Raw genomic sequence first — 22,678 nt, 5'->3', positions numbered from 1 at the left:
GCACTCCAAGTTCCTCCCAATCTGGGACTTGAATATCTTGTTCATGGCTCTTTGGTAAGTTGATCATGCGCTTGTCAATCCGAAGGGCAGCATCACATAAGCATAGACTGCTCTGTGAGTTATGAATGCTGTCTTAGGTATGTCCTTTGGGTTCATCTTGATCTGGTTGTATCCGGAGAAGGCGTCCATGAAACTTAGCATGATGTGCCCGGAGGTGGCATCTATCAATTGATCAATATTTGGGAGAGGGTATGGGTCCTTCAGGCATGCGTCGTTCAGATCAGTGTAGTCCACACACATTCTCCATTTGCCGTTGGACTTCTTCACCATAACAACATTAGCTAGCCACTCCGGATATTTGATTTCTTTGATGATTCCTGATTTGAGTAGCTTCTCCACTTCTTCGTCTATGGCCTTTTGCCTTTCCGAGGCAAAATTCCTTCTCTTCTGTTTGACTGGTTTCCTATTGGGGTTGACATCTAAGCTGTGCATTGCTATGGACTTATGTAGTCCGGGCATGTCTCTTGGGCTCCTGGAAAAAACATCTTTGTACTCCCGGAGCAGGGACACTAATATATCCTTGAAAGATTCCTCGAGTCCTGACCCAACTTTCACCTTTTTGCTAGGAATGCTTTCATCAACCTGGACTTCTTCCGTTTTGACTGCCGCTTCAATTTTTGCTTGTTCTTTGTTTGAAACCATTTGATGAATTCGGGCTTCAGAGTTCTTCTTCAAATAGGAGTTTACTTGTTCAGATTATTTGGTTGCTTGCATGGTAGGACTAGCTTGGTCTAGGACCTGATTTGCTTTGTCGACTACCATGACTTGGTTGCTTGTTGGTCCTTCCGGATTTGTTATATTTGCTTCTTGTTCCGGACTTGACTTAATGAGTTGTACTTCTTTTGTTGCTTTTTCCCTTGTTCGGGGTCTGTGCTTCTTCATGCTTTGTTGCTTGCGAAAGACTGTTACCTTCTTTTTGTTGTCTTGGTTGGTTTCTGCCATGACTAACCCCTGGGTGTAGCATGTTTCATCAACTCCATAATCCCCTTTTATTTCCCCGACTCCTGCCCGGGTTGGGAACTTGATCTTTAGGTGGGAGATTGAAGTTATCGCTTGCATCATGGTTAAAGCTGACTGCCAATGATTCCGTTGTATGACAAAGGAGCGTTGATCACATAAAACTTGATGACATGAGTCACTTGGTTAGGAGCAGTTCCAAAAATGATTGGCAGATATAAAGTTCCTTAAATTGGGACTAAGTTGTGGCCGAACCCATAGAGTGGGTCCTCCCGGCACTCGTTTGAGCCGACGCTCCCTAATTGCATTCGGTCCACTGTGTGCTTGAAGAGAATATTCACTGATTGAGCATTCTTCTTACTTCATTATCAAAGATATCCAAGGTGACAACCAAAGCTGCATTGTGATGAGGGTTGACTCCTTCATAGTCCTTGTTGCTGAAGGATATCACCAGGTCTGGGAGTGATTGGATTGAGAGCACTTCTTTGTCGAAGTCCGGGCTCCGAGGTGGGGAGTGGGAGCCTCCTAGGACTACGTTGACTACATTCTTCCCTCTCTTCTGCGCTTCCCCTCTGTTGTTGATGTCCCGAACTAAGTACTTGTTCATATTTCCTTTCTTCACCTGGTCTTCAATGAAGTACTTGAGTGACAAGCAGTTCTCAGTATTGTGCCCATGGGTCTCATGATAATCGCAGTGCCTGTTGTAAGGCCTGCTCTCCGGAGGAGTTTACATTGGCTTTGGAGGATAATAGAAAGGTTTTTCTTTTACCTCCTTCAAGATTTCTTCCCGGGTCATGTTGAGAGGAGTCCAGTCCGGTTCCTGCTTCGGCTCACGGGGTTGTTTCGCGGGTCCTGGATCGCTCTTTGATTTATATTTAGGACCAAGTCTCTGAAAAACCGGAGTAGTTTATCTTTCTTGGCTATGTTGGTTTTGCTTGAACTTCTTGTCCAGATGGTAACCCCCTTTCGGTCAGTCATCAGTGTTCTTACTCCTGGACCCCCCATTCCGGGTCATTCTCATTGCCTGAAGCACATCAATTTCCTTTATGAATTTGGCAGCCAAGGAGTAAGCTGTTTCCAGGCTTTGCGGCTCCTTATTGATTAGCTCCACGATATATCTCTCATTGTGCTTTGGGTCTAATTTTCTCCTGAAAATGCTCAAAGCTTCCCTCTGATCCAAGCTCGAGACTTTGTTGATTGCTTCCTGGAACCGGCGCATGTATGCAGAGAGGGACTCATTATCATGCTGCCGGATTATCTCCAGGTGATATATGTGCATTTCGTGCATTTTGTTTGCTCAAAATCTTTGAAGGAAGGAAGCGCGAAACTCCTTCCAATTATGGATGCTGCGGGAGGGGATCCTGCTGAACCATCTTTGGGCCCCTCCCTTAAGAGTTGAAGTGAAGAACCTTGATTTCATCAAGTCATTGTAGTAATATATATGCGCAATCTGCTCAAAGTAGTTTGGGTGCTCCTCCGGGTCTCCTAGACCATCAAAGGAGTCAAAGTTGTAGTGCTTCAAGTTCCGCTGTCGGGGAATGGCTTCCAAGGAGTGCCTGAAAGGAGTTAATGTTTCTCCAATTTCTACTCCTAAATCTCTGTCCATCTTTCTTTGCAATTCATAGATCATATCTTTTAGGTCCTTCTGCTTTTCTTCTTCTTCATAATCAGAAATCAACTCCGGAGTAGGGTCTCTCCGGGTTCTCTTGCTCCTAGACTTGGCCAGTAGCTTCTGTTCTTCTAGCTGCATTCTTTTTTGGATCTTTAGCTCCAGTTTTGCTTCTTCCTCTTTTCTGATTTGCTCCCGCATCTCTTCCAACCTTTTCTGCTTAGCAGCTTCTGCTTCTTTCTTATTACCCTGATCCTTTTTGCTTTTCTTCCTCTTAGCTCCAATTCGGTCAAAGACAGATCTCTTAGATTGCTGGGAGTCCCCGGACTCCTCCGGTTCCTCCTCAAGTTCGGCTTCTTCCTGGAGCCAGGTTTGCTCCTTCCTGTAGAGCCTGATAGTTTCTGCCAGTTCATCACTTGTAAGGTTGGCCATGTGCTCTTCGGCCACCAGGACATTGGTGTACTTGTATTGGTTAAGCTCAATAAGGCTTCTGGCGTCCCTGTTGTTTACAATTCTCTCCACGATGGGAGTGTATTACAATGGTTGCTCCTGGAACACTTTGGCTCCTGCATCAAGGGCCTGGGAGTGGTCCGGCTCTTGGACCTGAGCGCTAGCAGATGGTCTCCCGGAAGTATGATTTCCTGCTCTTGCCATTTCTCAACAATACCAACAACAACTAACAACAATATGCTCCAGAAAGTATCGATCTAAGGTTGCTTTTTGAAAATCATAAAAACTATCCGAAACAATAGCAAGCAATAACAAACAGCTCTCTGGGACTAGTCTAAACAATCTTCTGGGACTACTCAACAATGTCGTAGAATAAGTGTAGTGGGGTTTTAGAACATAAATGTAATACTCAAACTAGAGCAAAATCGGGGTTCTAAAACGATTAAAACTAACAATAGCTCACACAAACGTGGCTTAAATAAACAAAATTCATGTTTATGGAAGAGGTTGGTTGTTTGGGTTCTTACAAGTTGAATAAATGGACTCTTTCAAGATCTTGCTGATGAAGGTGAATCCAGGGGCACCGAGACCCAAGGATGGAGAGCCCCTCATTCTAGCGCCAAATGATAACTCCTGGTGGTGGGGCCGCTCCTTCGACGCCGTGCCTGGATCCTTCGCCGATGTGGAGGTGTAGCTGTGGTGGGGTTCCTACAAAATAATACCGGAAGGAGGGTTTTGGTCCCGCGGCGCCTCCGGTGTGAGAGTAAGAACTCGATTTTGGGGAAGATGAAGATAGATATAAAGGGTTGTTGTGTGTGTATATGGGTGTAAGAGAGTGATTAACCCCAAAACCTTACCTTCTTGGGTTATTTATAGCCCAAGGATAAGATTTTGGGGTTGGTACCTTTAAATCATAGCCCTTGGTTCTGGGAGCGGAAGTTACATGGCTGAAGTGGATGATTTACACGTGTCAGCGCGGGACTGGTTGAGAAATGTTCTGAGGATCCCCTGACACGTGCCTTGATTATTCCCATGATTGATGTGTGACAGTTGTCCCCATCATGTGCTTCGGTCATTGTCCCACGTGTTGGGATTTCTCAAGGTTGTCCTTGCGGGACTAGGTCAGTTAGGACTGGAAGTGTCCGGGAGTAGACTGAGGAGTTAGGAGCTCTGGACAAGTCCTTCCAGGAAGTGTATGGAGTTAGGAGTCAAGGACTAGCCCTTCCAGGAGCTGTATGGAGTCAGGAGTCTGGGACCAGACCTTTCAGGAGCTATTTGTACTATCAGTAAATGGATATAAAATTTATAGAATGTATTTGATTGGTAAGTTAAATAACTTTAAGCAGATGATATTAGATGCATAACAATTGTATTTTGAGATGCATGCAAAGTGTAAACAATATTTATATGTATTATATTATAATAAGACCTGAAGGAAGAGAACTGAACATGGGTTAGTTTCTGCATTACTTTCTATTTTGTTCTTTTGTCCTGATAGTACGTGGGATTTTGCACTTCCGTATATGGAAGTTTAGATCGGCACACATACGCGTAGATTAAAAGTAATTGTATTGATGATATTTAGGCTAATAGCATAAAATCACTTACTCATAAGACCGCTTTCTATTTGTAGCAGAGTTGAGCATTACATGTTTATGTACTAATTATATCAAAAAGGCTTATTTTTACTAAGTGATGATATCCTCACCTAATATGAGGTGTTAGTTTATTCTACAGTCTTTACCAAGAGTAAGCATTTTTCTTGAGTTATGGAGTGAATTTCATCAGTATTAGGGCTAAGAGCGGGAGATAAAATATGCGTGTTGTACACCGAAACTCCAGGCAGTGGCAAACTTGAGGTGGCAGGTCTGGGGACTGTTTCTAATTTTTATTTCATATAACAAAGTTAGACTGGAGAGATTACATATACGTCAAATTTCTCTTACCTTTGGTTTGGTTAATTTATGCTAAGTAATAATTTGTAGATTTGCAACTGAGTCGTTCAATAGAATAGTTAGTTTTAATTCATGCATTTAACTTAAATTAAAATTTTAATATTTTAGTTACTTATATTAAATTTTTTTGTTTGTAAGTTGTATAATAACTTAAATTCTACATATGTAATATATAAAAATTTGATTAAATGAATGAATAAAAAATATTTAAATTAAACAAATTTCATTCTAGCACCAATTCATATACATGATAAATGATTCCTTACTAGAGCCTAACAGATTCCTTATTTATTCCTTATTTCAAACTCATATTATCTTCTTAATCAAACATAATCAGTTCATTGGATAACTACTCAAATTTATATAAAAATAACTGACTTTTAATCTTCCAATATTCATTTTTGGTCACTAGACAAATATAAAAATCATATTAAAAAAAAGAAGAAAAGGATTTATGAATAATTTTTGTCTTTATTTGTCTATTATACCATACAATTAAATGTCTAATTTAAAATGTTGAGATTAACAAAAGTAAGGAATTGAATTTTTTTGAAAACATTATTTAGATTATTAAAATATTTTTGGACTTTTCATTTTATGTTTATACGATAAATAAATTTAAATGTGCGTGATCATATTAGAAATAACACATTCAATTGTTTTTTTAATTTTGAATCATGTTAAATAAATATGTTTATTTTATTATAATTTTTGAAATAAAAAAATTATTAAATAATAGTAATCTATTTTAACTAACAATATATGTAAAACCATAACAGTTATACTGATATTAAAAATAAAAAAATATTTGGAAACAAATACGCTTCAATATATTTTATATAATATGAAATAACATATTAGAACAACATGATAATACATAATAATTTAAATGAAAACTAATAAATTTTACATGTTTCCTGACTTGGTATATTTTTTATTTTCATGAGACATTAACCTAATATAGTTTACATATATCTTTACTTTATTTATATTTTTTTAACATTTAACAATTATCAAAAGATACGGTACATTTATAAGAACATGTGGTCTTTATTTAAATTATTAAATGTAACTTTTTATTACAGTTTATTATAAATTTAAAATTATGAAAAGGATACAATTTTAAAAAATATTAAGATATTAAGCATTTCGAATATGTTATTCTTGATAAAAACAAAGTAAGGTCACCATCGAAGTGAAATTTGAGTTATTTAACAAAAAATGTTTTAGATTATATATTTTCTAATTTAAATAATAAAGACTTTTGTATGATTATGTGATAATAAAAATAGGACACGTAACATATTTTCTATATTTGAATGCAGCGTACATATAAACTTACAAATGTGTGAAAATTATACTATTTTGGAAAGAATGTTTGACTCTTATTTTCAATAAAAAAAACTTAAATAAATAAATCAATTGTACATAATTATTAAATATTATTGTGAAGATTATTATGAAGTTTTTAATATTAAATATTAATACATTAGGTCTTAAAAATAACAAACAGGTTTGTTACAGGCATAAAGCTAAATTAACAATATTTGTCTAATATAATTTTTATGGATAGTTTTTAATAATATTTTTTTCTTTAAAATTTTACACCCATTAAAATTATAATTTTCATATAATTTTTCTTAAGAAATAAACTTCACAAATTAATGGAAATAGTACCCAACAATTGATCGTAGTATAAAAGCACATATTTTAATGTATAATTTTTTACAATAAATCTTTATAAGTCAACGATTTATTCAATAAATCTTTATAAGTCAACTATTTATTTTAGGATCAATCATGACACAAATTTTATTTTACTAAATAACAATACAAAATCAATCATTTTGTATATATATAATAATTTTTCAGAATAATTTGATAAGATTCAAAATTTTAAAAATAAAATAAAATAGATTTTGTTACTTCCCACTTTGTTATTTTAACAAACATGAATATGTTTGCTTAAGTATAAGCATTTTACAACTTACAAAATATCGTATAGTTACAAAATTATATGTTTTCGGTATACAATTGTTAACGAACAAAATTCACATTTTATAATAGTTTTTCTATTTTTTAAAATATCATACATTTTTAGAAATTTTAGATTTTTTAAAATTTATGAAAATTATTATTTACATAAGAATATGTTATTAATTCAATAAAATAGTTCAATGTAATATTATTTTTATTTAATTAAATATTATATCTTTATTCTTAATGAAATTAAAAATTATATTGTTAAAACTAACGATAAGTATAGAAAGAAGTTGAAAACTAAATTAAAATTTATTATTCAATTTTCAATCTTATAGAAAAATTAATTAAATTTTCAACGGGATCATATTAACCACAAATAAAGAAAATTTAATATTGAGAATATTTATTTATTTATTCGAAAGTATTTTATATGAATTAAACTAAAGCATGACAATCTAATCACATCAAAATATATTACTTTAAATCTTTTTATATAAATGGCCGAGTTCGTAGATAACTTCAACGTAACATTAAATTTGTTATATATTAAAATATCATATTTATTTTATAAAATATCATACCGAAAATTTAAATAGTTTTTTAATTATGAAACATATATAATTTTATTTCTGTTTTTTCATATCCGTATTATTTTGCAATACCTTTTAAACCAAATTACATAAATAAAGAAATTATTATTTTTAATATAAACTAATTCATAAAACTTGACATAAAAATCAATGAAGTCTAAATTATCACACTAATAATGATTATGACTAAAAATTTAGAAAATAATAAGGAATTTTTAAGATGGTAATTTATATAATCTTTTAAGTATTATATTCAAGATTACTGAGAAAAATTGACAATCACGCCGTTGATTTTGTTAGTTACAAGTAATGTGAGTAACTTTGTGCTTATATTTTTAAAGTCATAGAAAATATTTTTTTTATTTAAAGACAACCACTAAAATGAATTTTTTATAATCATTATGTTTGAAGAATAACATTACTTTTACTTCTAATTACAAAACGTCGTGGCATATTTTTAAAAAAAACGTAAATCACATAAATTTTACATCTATATATAATATATCTATCTAATCTTAAAAATAACAGTATGATTCACGATTTTTGAAAACGTAATCATATATATTTTACATCTATATAATCTTAAATATGTTATGTATATGATAAAGGTGATTTATATATACTGTCTCTTATACATTTTTAGTAATAGAATATGAGGCATCGTAAAAAATAATATCGAGAAACTATAAATTAATATCTTATTTTGATTTTAACTCAAAAATAAAATTAGAATGTATTATTAGAAGAAGTAAAAAATTTAGAATTCAAAAATATGATATTTATGAATAGTAGTTATTTCAAACTTTACAATCAAAACCGCGGTGAAAAATTCTAACATAAATGCTATGAAAGTTATGATTTTTAAGAACGTGAACTATGTATATTTAGCATGGTATCAACATGGTAAAGTGAACCATATGTAATTTCTGTTATTTTCTATTCTGTAAAACATACCATACATGATCTCTATTATATTTTTTGGTTATTAAATACGAGATGTTGTCGAAAATGCAGACGAGAAATAGTCAATTAATATCTTATTTTGATATTCTAATTTCAAATTATTGTATATCATTTTTTATACCTTTAGTTGCAGAATACGAGACGTTGTCGAAGACGACACCGAGAAACTTCCCATAAATTTTTTATTTTGGTATTATTTCAATTTCAAAGATATTGTATATACTATATTCTACGTTTTAGTTATAAAATACGGGGCGTCGTCGAAAACGAAGCCGATAAACAGTCAATTTATATCTTATTTCAATTTCATTCCAATTTTTAAATTATTGTATATATACTTATATATCTTTTTAGTTGCCAGAATGCAAGGCGTCGACCAAACTGCCAATAAATATATCTTATATTAATTTTATTCCAATTTAAAAATTATTGTATATCCCCTATTATACATTTTTAGTTGCAAAATCGACGACGCCGAGACCGTTAATAAAAATCTTCTTTTGATTTTATTTTAACTTCAAAATTATTTTATGTCATCTTTCATACCATTTTAGTTGTAAAAACGAGTCGTTATCGACGACGACACCAAAAAACTGCCAATAAAAATCTTATATTGACTATATTACAATTTTAAAATTATTATATATCCACTATTATAATTTAGTTATAGAACACAAGGCGTCGTCGAAGACGTCAATAATAAAAAAAATTGTTTTAATTTAAAAAATATTGAGAAAGAAATATAAGCAAAAATTTCATTGATCATATTATGAGTAAGTAACAAAATAAGTAATCTCAATAACCATATTATCTTCATTTATGATTGAAGTGATATGATGTAGTTGTATTTGTGGTATAAAATGAAAAATCAATTTTTTCGGTGCTATTGCCTGACATAGACATAGGGGAGTTGTGTCAATTGTCTTGCATAAGCACTTTGGTCAAATTTGGGATTTATATTTTTACATAATTCTACTATTTTTCTATGATTATTTCTCACAATAATTATTTTGTTTATCTATTCATTATAAAAAATATAAAAATTATAAACTAAATAAAAAGTATTTGTTTATCTATTCATTATAAGAAATATAAATATTACAAATTTTTACTATCAAGTTAGAGTATTGTTTGAGAATAAAAGGATACGCAGGTAGATTTTTATTACCAGAACATTATTATGTTCATTATAAGGCTCAAGAACATTGATGAATTGTGTAACATCTAAACATTCAATTTTTATATATACAATAATAAAAAAGAAAACTTTAGTACTATAAGTATAGGTTTTTTTGTGCGTTTAAGTATTATATGGATTTATCAAATTCATGATAGTAACATTTGATGCTAAATACATTTTCAACTCAGACTCAATCCCAATTTTCAGTTCTGATCTAGAATGTTTCATTTTCATCGTTTAATATTAACCAACTATATGTTATTTAATAGAAATTTAATTTTATGCTATAAAAAATGCATGAATGAATGGAATCAGATTAGAATAATTATTTAATCAAACTCATTACTATTGTTCAACAATTTTAAAAATATACACAATATTATCATATGCATACCATATGTTAATAAAAGTCAATAGAATGACCGCGGTGACTAACAATATATATTACCTCTATTTTGTGTTAAAGTGATGGTTATTTTGTAGTTTGTACTACAAAATGATAACTATAACTTTTTGGTGCTCAAGCTTAGCAGATGTGTCAATTGTATTTTAATTTGGACACAATTTGGGATCAATATATTTTTTTAATAATTTAATTTATAAGCCATATTAATTAATTCATGGTATTGTTTAACTTGAAATATTTTTTTTATTATTATATGTTTGCAACAAAAAATTTAACTAACATTATATTGCAACTATTCATGACAATATTATTTGAAAAATATTTTTCTAAACTGGATACCTTAATTTTCATCGAAGAATAAAATATTCAAATTATAAAAAAATGATAAACTAATTTATTTAACATTAATTATAATAAGTAGCAAAATTATAATTTTTTTGGATAGCGTAAATGTCCCTAGTTACTAATAAATAAGAATATACCCTAATATTGTTTTTAGTCCTAATACAAGTCGTGCTGATAGAGATATGGTTTGTGGTAGCCTGGAGGTTGGAGAGGTAAGTAAGCCAGGAAAGTATCTTGGGATGCCTATGAGTATAGGCAAAAACAAAACTGGGGTTTTTGGTTTTTTAGCGGATCGAGTGAGGCATAAGTTGCAGGGGTGGATGCATAAGGAGATTTCAAAAGCCGGTAAGATTACGCTGCTAAAATCGGCTGCGCAAACAATCCCAAATTTTTGGATGTCTATTTTCTTGATTCCATATGGGGTTTGTGAAACCATTGAAAAATTAATGAACAGCTTTTGGTGGGGAAGGGGAGCAAATGGTAAGGGCATCAGCTGGATGGCGTGGGACAAGCTATGTGTTCCGAAATTTAGTGGTGGTCTGGGAATGAAAAATATTAAGAATTTTAATGTGGCCATGCTAGCTAAGCAAGGCTGGAGGATTCTTCAAAATGAAAACCCTTTGGTGTCGGCGATTTTGAAGGCTCGATATTTCCCTAATTCGGAATTTCTTGATGCAAAGGTAGGAGCGAATCCTAGTTTTGTATGGCGTAGTATAGTGAGTGCTCAGGAGGCTGTTAAGGCAGGCTGTCGGAGAAAGATTGGAAATGGAACTAATACAAAGGTCTGGGACGTTCCGTGGCTGCCAGATCCCGAGAATGGTTTTATGTCTACGTTCATGCCTACCCCACTCCAAAATATTACAGTTGATAATTTTATGGATGAGAACAGGAGGCGATGGGATTTAGAAGTTATTCGTGATATTTGTAATAACAGGGATTGTGGGCTTATTCAGCGTATCCCAATTCCTGTGGAGGAGAAGCAAGACTCGTGGTTTTGGATAAGAGACGACAGGGGTGTCTTTACTGTTAAAAGTTGTTATAGGTGGATGGAAGGGGAGTTTGAAAGCACACATTCGAAATTCTGGAATCGTCTATGGTCCTTGAAGGTGCCTGGTAAGATTGGTAATTTTCTGTGGCGGGTGTGTCGAGGGTGTCTGCCAACAGCGAATGCTTTGGCATTGAAGCGGGTTGATATTAGTATGAATTGCCCTTGGTGTCATAAGGAAGTGGAATCTGATGGCCATGTGATTTTTGGGTGTGATTTTGCAAAAACAGTATGGCAACTCTCAGAAGTTAAACATCTGGTGTTCATCGCTCCGTCGGAATCTGCATTCGATGTGTTTAGGCGATGCTTTACTGCTTGTTCACTTAACCAATGTGTATTAATTGGTACGATCGCATGGAGTATCTGGAATAGGAGGAATAAATGGGTGTGGGAGAGAGCCAACGGTTCAGCCTTTGGAGTCTTAGCTGCAGCTCGAAACCTACTTCAGGACTGGAGAGAAGCGCAGAAGGTTGAGCAAAGAAATACAAACCATGACTTGAACGAGGCTGGGAAAAATTGGTGTAAGCCTCCAGATGGTTGGTATAAGGTGAACTGCGATGCCTCAGGAGTAGTTAACGATTGTGTGGGTATTGGGTGTGTTGTTCGTGACTCACAAGGAAGCTTTGTGGCTGCAAGTTGTCGTCGTGTAGAGGGTAGTTGGAATCCGAGGGAGGCGGAAGCAATCAGCCTTAAGGAAGCAATGTCGTGGATTAAAGACTTAGAGTTGAAGTGCTGCGTGTTCGAGACAGACTCGAGGGTGTTAGTGTTAGCTTGTAATGGGCAAGGTGGAGAATCATATTTTCATACCATTACTTCGGATTGTGTTCAATTACTAAAGCACTTTGATCGTGTGCTAGTGGAGTTTGTTTACCGGTCTGCGAATTGTGTAGCGCATGAGTTAGCTAAAGCTGCACATTCTATGTCAGGCCCTGGCGAGTGGTTTGTCACTCCCCCTGATTTTATTAATCATGTACTTGATAATGATATTATTTGAGTAATGCAAGTACGTTTTATTCAAAAAAAAAGAATATGTTTGTCTTTTTCTTTTATGGCAGGTAAGTTATCGAGTGGGTTTTGGCATGTAATTAGAATTATATATTTTGTTGAGATTTTAAGTTTCCTTATTAATGTCAACTAAAAAAGTAGATTATATATATAGAAAGTGGTTGCACTTTATGAATAATCAATCAATTTATTTTAGTTGAAAACGTTATTATATTTGATATAATATATATTTTGTATAACAACATATTTCACAAGGCTTTTGTGCTGTAAAGATCATTTAAGACAATTTTTAAAGAACTCAATTCAAAAATAATAGTTGTTGTATCGATTGTTATGCTTGAGGTTTTCAAACTCGAGAGTTTTTTAAAAGTGTACCTGCAACAAATCTCCTCTTTTCTAAACAATTTTAATATTTTATTACATAAGTCATGGATTGTTAAGATATGAACAAGCTCCAAACCTTAAAAAAATCCCAAGACATTCCATGTTCACTTGTAGTTTTACTAACAAAGAAGTTAAAAGATATTCTCACTTGCATCGATCATCTATTGAATGACCAGATTATATAACAAGAACCTGACCCGATTGAATGATCTTAAAATATTTGAATAACACCTTTAGTAAAATGCCAGCAATATCCCTAACCTTACGAGCATTAAAAACCTTGCCTGCTTGCTCAGGTGTAAAACTAATTAAATTACCTCTAAATCAGACTTACATTTAGACAATAACCAGCTGCACTACAATAGTTCACTATTATTATACAATAGTCAGAGCCCTGAATTTTTGTATGTCATGTGCAAAATCGGGAAAAAGATGCCCCCATAAAAAAAAATTAACTACAAATAATAATAAAATTAACTAAAAATTATAAAAAATGTATAATAAATACAGAAAATAATTTTAGAGCATAATTTAAAAAGTTAAAAATTGAAAAAAATATATCTTATAAGTATATAAATAATGAGATATAATAATTATAAACAAAATCAATCACATAAAAACTAATTTATATGTAAACTTATTTTTTTTTGACGAACAAAATGAAGAATTCATTAAAACACTGAATCCCAATCGGGACAAACCCCCTAACTGTCAACTACAACCTGATTGTGAAACAAAAATCGAGCTAACCAAATAACTGTTTTGTTTTCAGATTGTTTAACGCATAAAATATTTAAATTCTTTAATCTAAAAAGTATTACAATGACATCTCGAGTAATCCAACCTAAATCAATTCCGAAATTAGTAGTAACACAATTGACGTTCACATAAGTATCATCTGTAGCCAAATGTTCTTATAACCGTTGATATTAGAGCAACAAAAACCCCTAAAATACGAATATTTTTTTATTGTGAAATGTGAGCTTTTGCGATATCCACTACCGTTTCAGATCTAATACAAGCTTTACATATCTAAAAAAATATGATATAAATCCTTTTCAGAGCGGCCGAAACCAGTAATAAAAGACAAAATAACATCAAAACATAAAATACAAACATCCCCAAAAGATGGGTACAACTAACAAACTTGATAATAAGGTACTCAACAAGATCTCAACCGAAAAAAATTAGATCTTGATTTTATTGAGAAAATGATAGATAAATAAAGAGGAGATGGGAGAGCGAAGGGGCTTGATCGATTGATGGATGAAGGTTGAAAAATGAAGAAGTGGTGACTAGAACTCTGTCGACTCTCAAAATCCTAATCTTGTGTTGCTTTGTTTGGTTCATAAGTTCGAAGATATATAAATGATTTTTAATTTTTAAATTAATTTTATTCGTTAAATATGCAAATAAAAAAAATATAAATTAAAATACATTTTTTACTTAAAATGATAAAGTATTAATTATTCTAAAGAATTAGTATTAACCATTGTATTTTATTTACTTTAAAGAAGTTATTAAAATTAGTTGTCTAAATTATTTTAATCAAACGTAAACATTCTTATATATAATTTACTTATTAATTTATTTTCAAAATATTTGTGACCTACCTAAATATTTAAGATTAATATTACATTTTTAAATCATTTTCAAAATATTTGTGTTTTACTTAAATATTTAAGATTATTAATATACTTTCGAATTACATTTCCAAATCTTGAACACCTTTTCCCTTAAAAAATAAAATTATATTAATTTTTTTATTATTTTTCAAAAAATATAAATACTTATACACATATATCTAAAAAAATATGTCCTACAAATTTCTGGGACCCATACCATCAATAATTAGCACACTCTCGGGTAGGGACCCGACTATAGCCTAATTGTATAAGACTACAGATGATGGAATTGACATTATTGTATATTAATGATAATACATATAGCTCCTGCAAGGACTAAATCCGGACTCCTAACTCAGTCCGGTCCTGCACACTACTAGTCCTAACTGGCCCAATCCCGCAAGCCCCATCTTGGGAAAACCCAGCACGTGAGGCACTCGCCTAAGCACATGATAGGGACAACCGTCACCCATCAATCATGAGAATAATCAGGGCACGTGTCAGAGGATCCTCGGAACATTCTTCAACCAGTCCTGCGCTGACACGTGTAAAGCATCCACTCCAGCCGGGTGTCCTCCGCTCCTAGAGCCAATAGCTACGATTCAAAGGTACCAACCCCAAAACCCTATCCTTGGGCTATAAATAGCCCAAGAAGGTAAGGTTTTGGGGTTAGTCACGCTCTTACATTCATATACACACACAGCCACCTTGCATTCAAGTCTACTTTCATCTTCCCCAAAAGCGAGTTTTTACTCTCACACCGGAGGCGTCGTAGGACCCAAACCCCCCTTCCGGTATTATTTTATAAGAGCCCCACGGCAGCTACACCTCCACATCGGTGAAGGATCCAGACAAGGCGTCGAAGGAGCGGCCCCGCCACCAGGAGTTATCAGTTGGCGCTAGAAGGAGGGGCTCTCCATCCTTGGGTCTCGGTGCCCCTGGATTCACCTTCATCAGCAAGCTCTTGAAAGAGTCCATTTATTTAACTTGTAAGAACCCAGACAACCAAACTCTTCCATAAACATGAATGTTGTTTATTTAAACCACGTTTGTGTGTGCTCGTTATTTTAGGCCATGTTTGTGTGGGCCCTGTTTTGTTGATTTAAGCCACGTTCGTGTGTGCTATTGTTAGTTTTGATCATTTTAGAACCCCGATTTTTCTCTAGTTTGAATATTTCCTCTGGGTTCCAAAACCCCACTACACTTATCCTACCACATTGTTGAGTAGCCACAGAAGATTATTTAAACTAGTCCCAGAAAGCTGTTTGTTACCGCTTGTTATTTTTTGGGATAGTTTTTGCGATTTACAACCTTAGATCCATATTGTTAGTTGGAAATCTTTGTTAGTTGTTGTTGATATTTTTGAGATAATGGCAAGACCAGGAAAGCACACTTCTGGGAGACCATCTGCTAGTACTCAGGTCCAGGAGCCAGACCGCTCCCAGGCCCTTGACCCCGGAGCCGACAGAGAAGCGTTCTAGGAGCAACCATTGCAACACACTCCCGTTGTGGAGAGAATTGTAAACACCCGGGACGCCAGAAGCCTTATTGAGCCGAACCAATACAAATACACTAATGTCCCGGTGGCCGAAGAGCACATGGCCAACCTTACAAGTGATGAACTGGCAGAAGTAATCCGGCTCTACAGGCATGAGCAAACCCGGCTCTAGGAAGAAGCCGAACTTGAGGAGGAACCGGAGGAGTCCGGGGACTCCCAACAATCTAAGAGATCTGTCTTTGACCGAATTGGAGCTAAGGGAAAGAAAAACAAAAAGGATCAGGGTAATAAGAAAGAAGCAGAAGTTGCTAAGCAGAAAAAATTGGAAGAGATGCAGGAGCAAATCAGAAGGGAGGAAGAAGCAAAGATCGAGCTAAAAATACAAAAAAGAATGCAGTTAGAAGAAGAAAAGCTACTGGCCAAGTCTAGGACCAAGATAACCTGGAAGGATCCCACTCCGGAGCTAATTTATGATGATGAAGAAGAGGAGAAGCAGAAAGACTTAAAAGATATGATATATGAATTGCAAAGGAAGATGGATAGAGACTCAGGAGTAGAAATTGGGAAAATATTAACTCCTTTTAGCCACTCCTTGGAGGCTATTCCCCGGCAGCGGGACTTGAAGCACTACAATTTCGATTCTTTTGATGGTCTGGAAGACCCAGAGGAGCACTTGAACTACTTTGAGCAGATCGCGCAAATATATTACTATAATGACTTGACGAAATCAAGGTTCTTCGCATCAACTCTTAAGGGAGTGGCCCAGAGATAGTTCAGCAGAATCCCCTCCCGCAACATCCATAGTTGGAAGGAGTTCCGCGCATCTTTTTTCCGGAGATTTCGAGCAAAAAAGACGCATGAAATGCATATGTGTCACCTAGAAACCATCCGGAAGCATGACAATGAGTCTCTCTCTGCATATATGCACCGGTTCCAGGAAGCAATCAACAAAATCTCGAGCTTGGACGATCGCGAAGCTCTAAGCATTTTCAGAAGAAATTTGGACCTAGAGCACAATGAGAGATATATTGTCGAACTGATCAAAAGGAGCCACAAAGTCTGGCAACAGCTTACTTCATGGCTGCCAGATTCATAAAGGAAACTGATATACTCCAGACAATGAGGATGACCCGGAGTGGTGGATCCAGGAGTAAGAACACTGATGATTGACCAAAAGGGGGTTACCATCAGGATAAGAAGTTCAAGCAAAACCAATAGAACCAAGAAAGACAAACTACTCTAGTTTTTTAGAGACTCGGTCCTAAGTCGGAGTCCAAGAGTGATCCAGGTCCCGTGACGTAGCCCCGGGAGCCGAAGCAGGAGCCGAATTGGACTCCTCTCAACATGATCCGGGAAGAAATCTTGAAGGAGGCAAAAGATAAACCTTTCTATATCCTCCGAAGCCAATGCAAACTCCTCCGGAGAGCAGGCCTAATAATAGGCAGTGCGATTATCATGAGACCCATGGCCACAAGACTGAGAACTGCTTATCACTCAAATACTCATTGAGGATCAAGTGAAGAAAGAAAATATGAACAAGTACTTAGTCCGGGACAATAACAACATATGGAAGGCGCAGAAGAGAGGAAATAACGTAGTTAATGTAGTCCTAGGAGGCTCCCACTCCCCACCTCGGAGCCCGGACTTCGGCGAAGAAGTCCTCTCAATCCAATCACTCCCAGATCTGGTGATATCCTTCAGCAGTAAGGACTATGAAGGATTCAACCCTCATCACAATGCAGCTTTAGTTGTCACCTTGGACATCTTTGATAATGAAGTAAGAAGAATGCTGATAGACAATGGTTCCTCGATAAATATTCTCTTCAAGCACACAGTGGATCAAATACAGTTATGGAGCATCCGCTCAAATGATTGCTGAGAGGATCTACTCTATGGGTTCGGACACAACTTAGTCCCGATCCAAGGGATATTCTATCTACCTGTCATTTTTGGAACTGCTCCTAACCAAGTAACTCATGTCATAAAGTTCTATGCCATCAACACTCCTTCATCATATAATGGAATCATTGGCATGTCAGCTCTAACCATGATGCAAGCGCTAACTTCAATCTCCCATCTCAAAATCAAGTTCCCAACCCCGAAAGGAGTCGGGGAGATAAAAGGAGATTATGGAGTTGCTGAAACATGCTATAGCCAGGGGTTAGTCATGGCAGAAACCCACCAGGACAACAAAAGGAAGGCCACAGTCCTTCGCAAATAGTAAAGCATCAAGAAGCACTGACCCCGACCAAGGGAAGAAATAACAAAAGAAGTACAACTCATTGAAACAAGTCCGAACCAAGAAGTCAATATGCCAAGTCCGTAAGGACCAACAAGCAACCAAGTCATGGTAGTCGACAAGGTAAATCAGATCCTAGACCAATCTAGTCCTACCATGCAAGCAACCAAAGCAAAAGAATCAGAACAGGTGAAATCCTACCTGAAGAAAAACTCTGAAGCCCGAATTCATCAAATGGTTTCAAACAAAGAACAAGCAAAAATTGAAGCTGCAATTGAAACAGAAGAAGTCCAGATTGATGAAAGCAGTCCTAACAGGAAGGTGAAAGTTGGGTCAGGACTCGAGGAGTCCTTCAAAGAAAAACTAGTGTCCTTGCTCCGGGAGTACAAAGATATTTTTTCCTGGAGTCCAAGAGACATGCCCGGACTACATGAGTCCATAGCAATGCACAGCTTGGACGTCAACACCAACAGAAAACCAGTCAAACAGAAGAGAAGGAATTTCACCCCGGAGAGGAAAAAGCCATAGACGAAGAAGTGGAAAAGTTACTCAAAGCAGGAATAATCAGATAAATCAAATATCCAGAGTGGCTAGCTAATATTGTTATGGTGAAGAAGTCCAATGGCAAATGGAGAATGTGTGTGGATTATACTGATCTGAATGATGCATGCCTGAAGGACCCATACCATCTCTCCAATATTGATCAATTAATAGATGCCACCCCCGGACACATCATGCTAAGTTTCATGGACGCCTTCTCCGGATACAACCAGATCAAGATGAACCCAAAGGACATACCTAAGACATCATTCATAACTCATAGAGCAGTCTATGCTTATGTGATGTTGCCATTCGGACTGACAAGCGCGAGATCCACTTACCAAAGAGCCATGAACAAAATATTCAAGTCTCAAATTGGAAGAAACTTGGAGTGCTATATCGACGATATGATTTCCAAATCAACAACCATACCAGGACATGTGAAAGACCTGAAAGAGTGCTTTGACAACCTGAGAAAGAACCAACTTAAACTGAATCTGGAGAAATATAACTTCGGAGTAGGAGCAGGCAAGTTCCTAGGATTCATGATCAGCAACAGAGGAATAGAAGCTAATCCAGAGAAGATAAAAGCAATCCAGGAGATGAAGGCTCCCAGGACCCAAAAAGATGTGCAAAAGCTAGTAGGTTCCCTAGCAGCACTCATGAGATTTATCTCAAAACTAGCAGAGAGGTGCTTACCATTCTTCGATTTACTCAAGGGAGAAAGAAACAAAAAAGAGGTAAATTAGAGTTCGGAGTGCCAAAAGGCATTTGAGGAAATCAAGTCCTACCTCTCTCAGCCACCAGCCCTAACTAAAGCTCAACCAGGAGAACCTCTCTACTTATACTTACCAGCAGGAGCACAAACAGTAGGAGCTGCCCTAATCAGGGAAGAGAATGGAAGACAACAACCGGTCTACTACGTCAGCCAAGTTCTTAAAGATGCGGAAATTAGATACCCAAGACTGGAAAAGTTTGCCTTCGCCTTAGTCACAACTTCAAGAAAGCTCAGGCACTACTTCCAAGGAAGATAAATAAGAGTGGTAATAAATCAGCCTCTAAGGAAGATAATTCACAAGCCAGATGTATCGGGAAGGCTAGTCAATTGGGCTGTGGAGTTGATCCAGTTCAATTTAAGCTTCATTCCCAGGACTTCCATTAAAGCTCAAGCACTTGTAGATTTCATAATCGAATGTAACTTCCCGGAAGAAGAACTGGAAGCAATGAACATAGATGCGGAGACAAACCAAGATGCAAATATGAGAGCCTGGACCTTGAAAGTAGATGGTTCTTCAACAAGCGAGAGGTCGGGAGCCGGACTTACACTGAAAAGCCCTGAGGGATTTACCATTCAAACAGCTATATCTTTCGATTTCCCGGCAACAAACAATCAGACGGAATATTAGGCATTGATTGCAGGACTAAAGCTCTCCAGGACTCTAAGGGTCCAGGACTTAAAAATCGATAGCGACTCCCAGATAGTGGTCAAGCAAACAAATGGAGAATATATATAGCAAAGGACCCTATTCTGGAAAAGTACCAAGCACTGGTTCAAAGTTACCTAGCCTCAATCCCAAAGCATCAAGTCCTGCAAATATCTAGAGAAAAAAATGAAGAAGCAGATATTCTATCCAAGTTAGTCCGGAACTCACCAGACCTGAACTGCTCAGTTTACTTTGAAGAACTCCATAAACCATCTGTTGATTCCGGAGAAGTCTTGGAGATCAAAAAAACCAGAATTGGATTACTCCCTTCATCAACTACTTAGAGAAAGGGGAGCTTCCAGAAGATAAGGGAAAAGCCCAAAGACTAAAAGCAAAAGAAGCCAAGTTCTTCCTTGAAGAAAGACTACTTTACCGCAGGACTTTCTCATCTCTTATCCTGAAGTGTGTTGGCCCAGAAGAAGCAAAGTACTGTTTGACGGAAGTACATGAAGGGATATGCAGAGATCACATATCTGCTAAGGCTCTAACTCATAAGATCATAAGACAAGGTTACTACTGGCCACCTATTCACCAGAATGCAATGGAATTCGTGAAAAAATGCAAGGAATGTCAACCCTTCAGCAATGTGTCCCGGATCAGCCCAGTCCTACCTTCCTCAGTCCTATCACTAATCCCCTTTGCTGTCTGGGGTATTGACATAATGGGACCCTTTCCCCGGGCCAAAAGAGATCTCAGGTACTTGTTAGTTTCAATTGATTATATGACCAAATGGGTTGAAGCGAAAGCAATGAGGATCACAAATCAGAAGTACTGCATAAAGTTTATGAACAACATTTTGATGAGGTTCGGGATTCCACGAGTCCTAGTATCAGATAACGGACCACAGTTCATCGGATCATAATTTGAGTCCTACCTTCAGGAGCGCGAAATCAAGCACAAAAAATCATCAGTAGCATATTCCTAAGGAAACGGGAAAGTAGAAGTCACCAACAGAATCCTGCTCCGGGGTATTGAAAAAAGACTCAAAGAAAGCAAGAGCAAATGGCCAGAAGAACTGCCAAGTGTACTATGGTTCTATGGTCCTACAAGACAACACCAAGGACAAGCACCGGAGAAACTCCATTCAAACTAGCTTATGGCACAGAAGCAATGCTTCCTATTGAGGTGGGATCTCCTTCTCACAAAGCAATAAACTTTGATGAAGAAGCCAATGAAGAAGGACTCAGAGTTGATCGATGAGGTCCGGGACCAAGCTGTAGAAAAGATGAAAAGATACAAGGAGAAGAAACGGGAGCACTTCAGTAAGAATTCCAGAGTAAAAAACTTTCAAGTAGGAGACGTCCTCCGAGACACCGAAGCATCAGATCCTACACACACTGGAAAGCTAATGCCCAAATGGGAAGGACCATACAAGGTCAAAGAAGTCCTGAGGCCAAGAACCTACAAACTCCAGAACATAGATGGATCAGAAGTCTCCAATACCTGGCATGGAGTCAGACTAAGGAAGTTCTACCAATAGGAAAAATCAAACAAAGCAACCAACATCTTGTAGCCAATATGGCAAGCAACCAGTTTGTTTTTCCTTATGTTTTGTATGAATGAAACTCCTGATTAATGCAAATCATTCCTCTCTTTACATCTATTAAAACAACCCACTAGTCCGGACCAACCACGAGTCAGGACTAGAGCAACCATATTTACTTAGAAAATTAGTCCGGACAAAAATTTAGTCAGGACTAGAGCAACCAAATTTACTTGGAATTAATTTTTTAAGTAAAGAAGCCATAACTAGTCTGGAAAAAAATTAGTCAAGACTAGAGTGTTATTCCCTAACAATACAACAAGAATTACAGAAGGGGGGTTGAATGTAATTCTGGATTCTTTTTAAGATTTTTAAAACTGTTCTAACTCAATAATATATAATTGTTTGATTTGCAAAGTGCGGAATGAAAGAATTATATAAATCAAAACACAAGTAATAAAAACACAGGTCTTTAAAACTTTCTGGTGGATTTAAATATATCCACCAGATATATATATATATATATATATATATATATATATATATCGAGAGAACCCTATGAAGCTTGAATAGCTCACAGCTTCTTTTATAAATGAACAAACAAACTACAGATAAATTCTTAACAGTTATAGCTTTTTTTATTTCTCTTCTAAAATATGTTTGCTTAGTTGTTTTTTCTACTAGCTACACTTGGTTTATATATCACCAAGTTTATATGGTAATAAGACAGGATAATAAAACAAAACCTATCAAGTTTAACTTCATGCTGCTTCACTACTATATTCCAGCATCTTTGAATATCTTCATAATATCATGGAAATGGTAATGCTTCTTTGTTCTCAAAACCATGCTAAACAGGCTGCCACATTCCTTTTGC

This window comes from Apium graveolens, chromosome 5 (assembly GCF_009905375.1).
Source record: "Apium graveolens cultivar Ventura chromosome 5, ASM990537v1, whole genome shotgun sequence".
Taxonomy (NCBI): Eukaryota; Viridiplantae; Streptophyta; class Magnoliopsida; order Apiales; family Apiaceae; genus Apium; species Apium graveolens.
The sequence above is the reverse complement of the archived record's forward strand: the minus strand, read 5'-3'. Positions refer to the sequence as shown.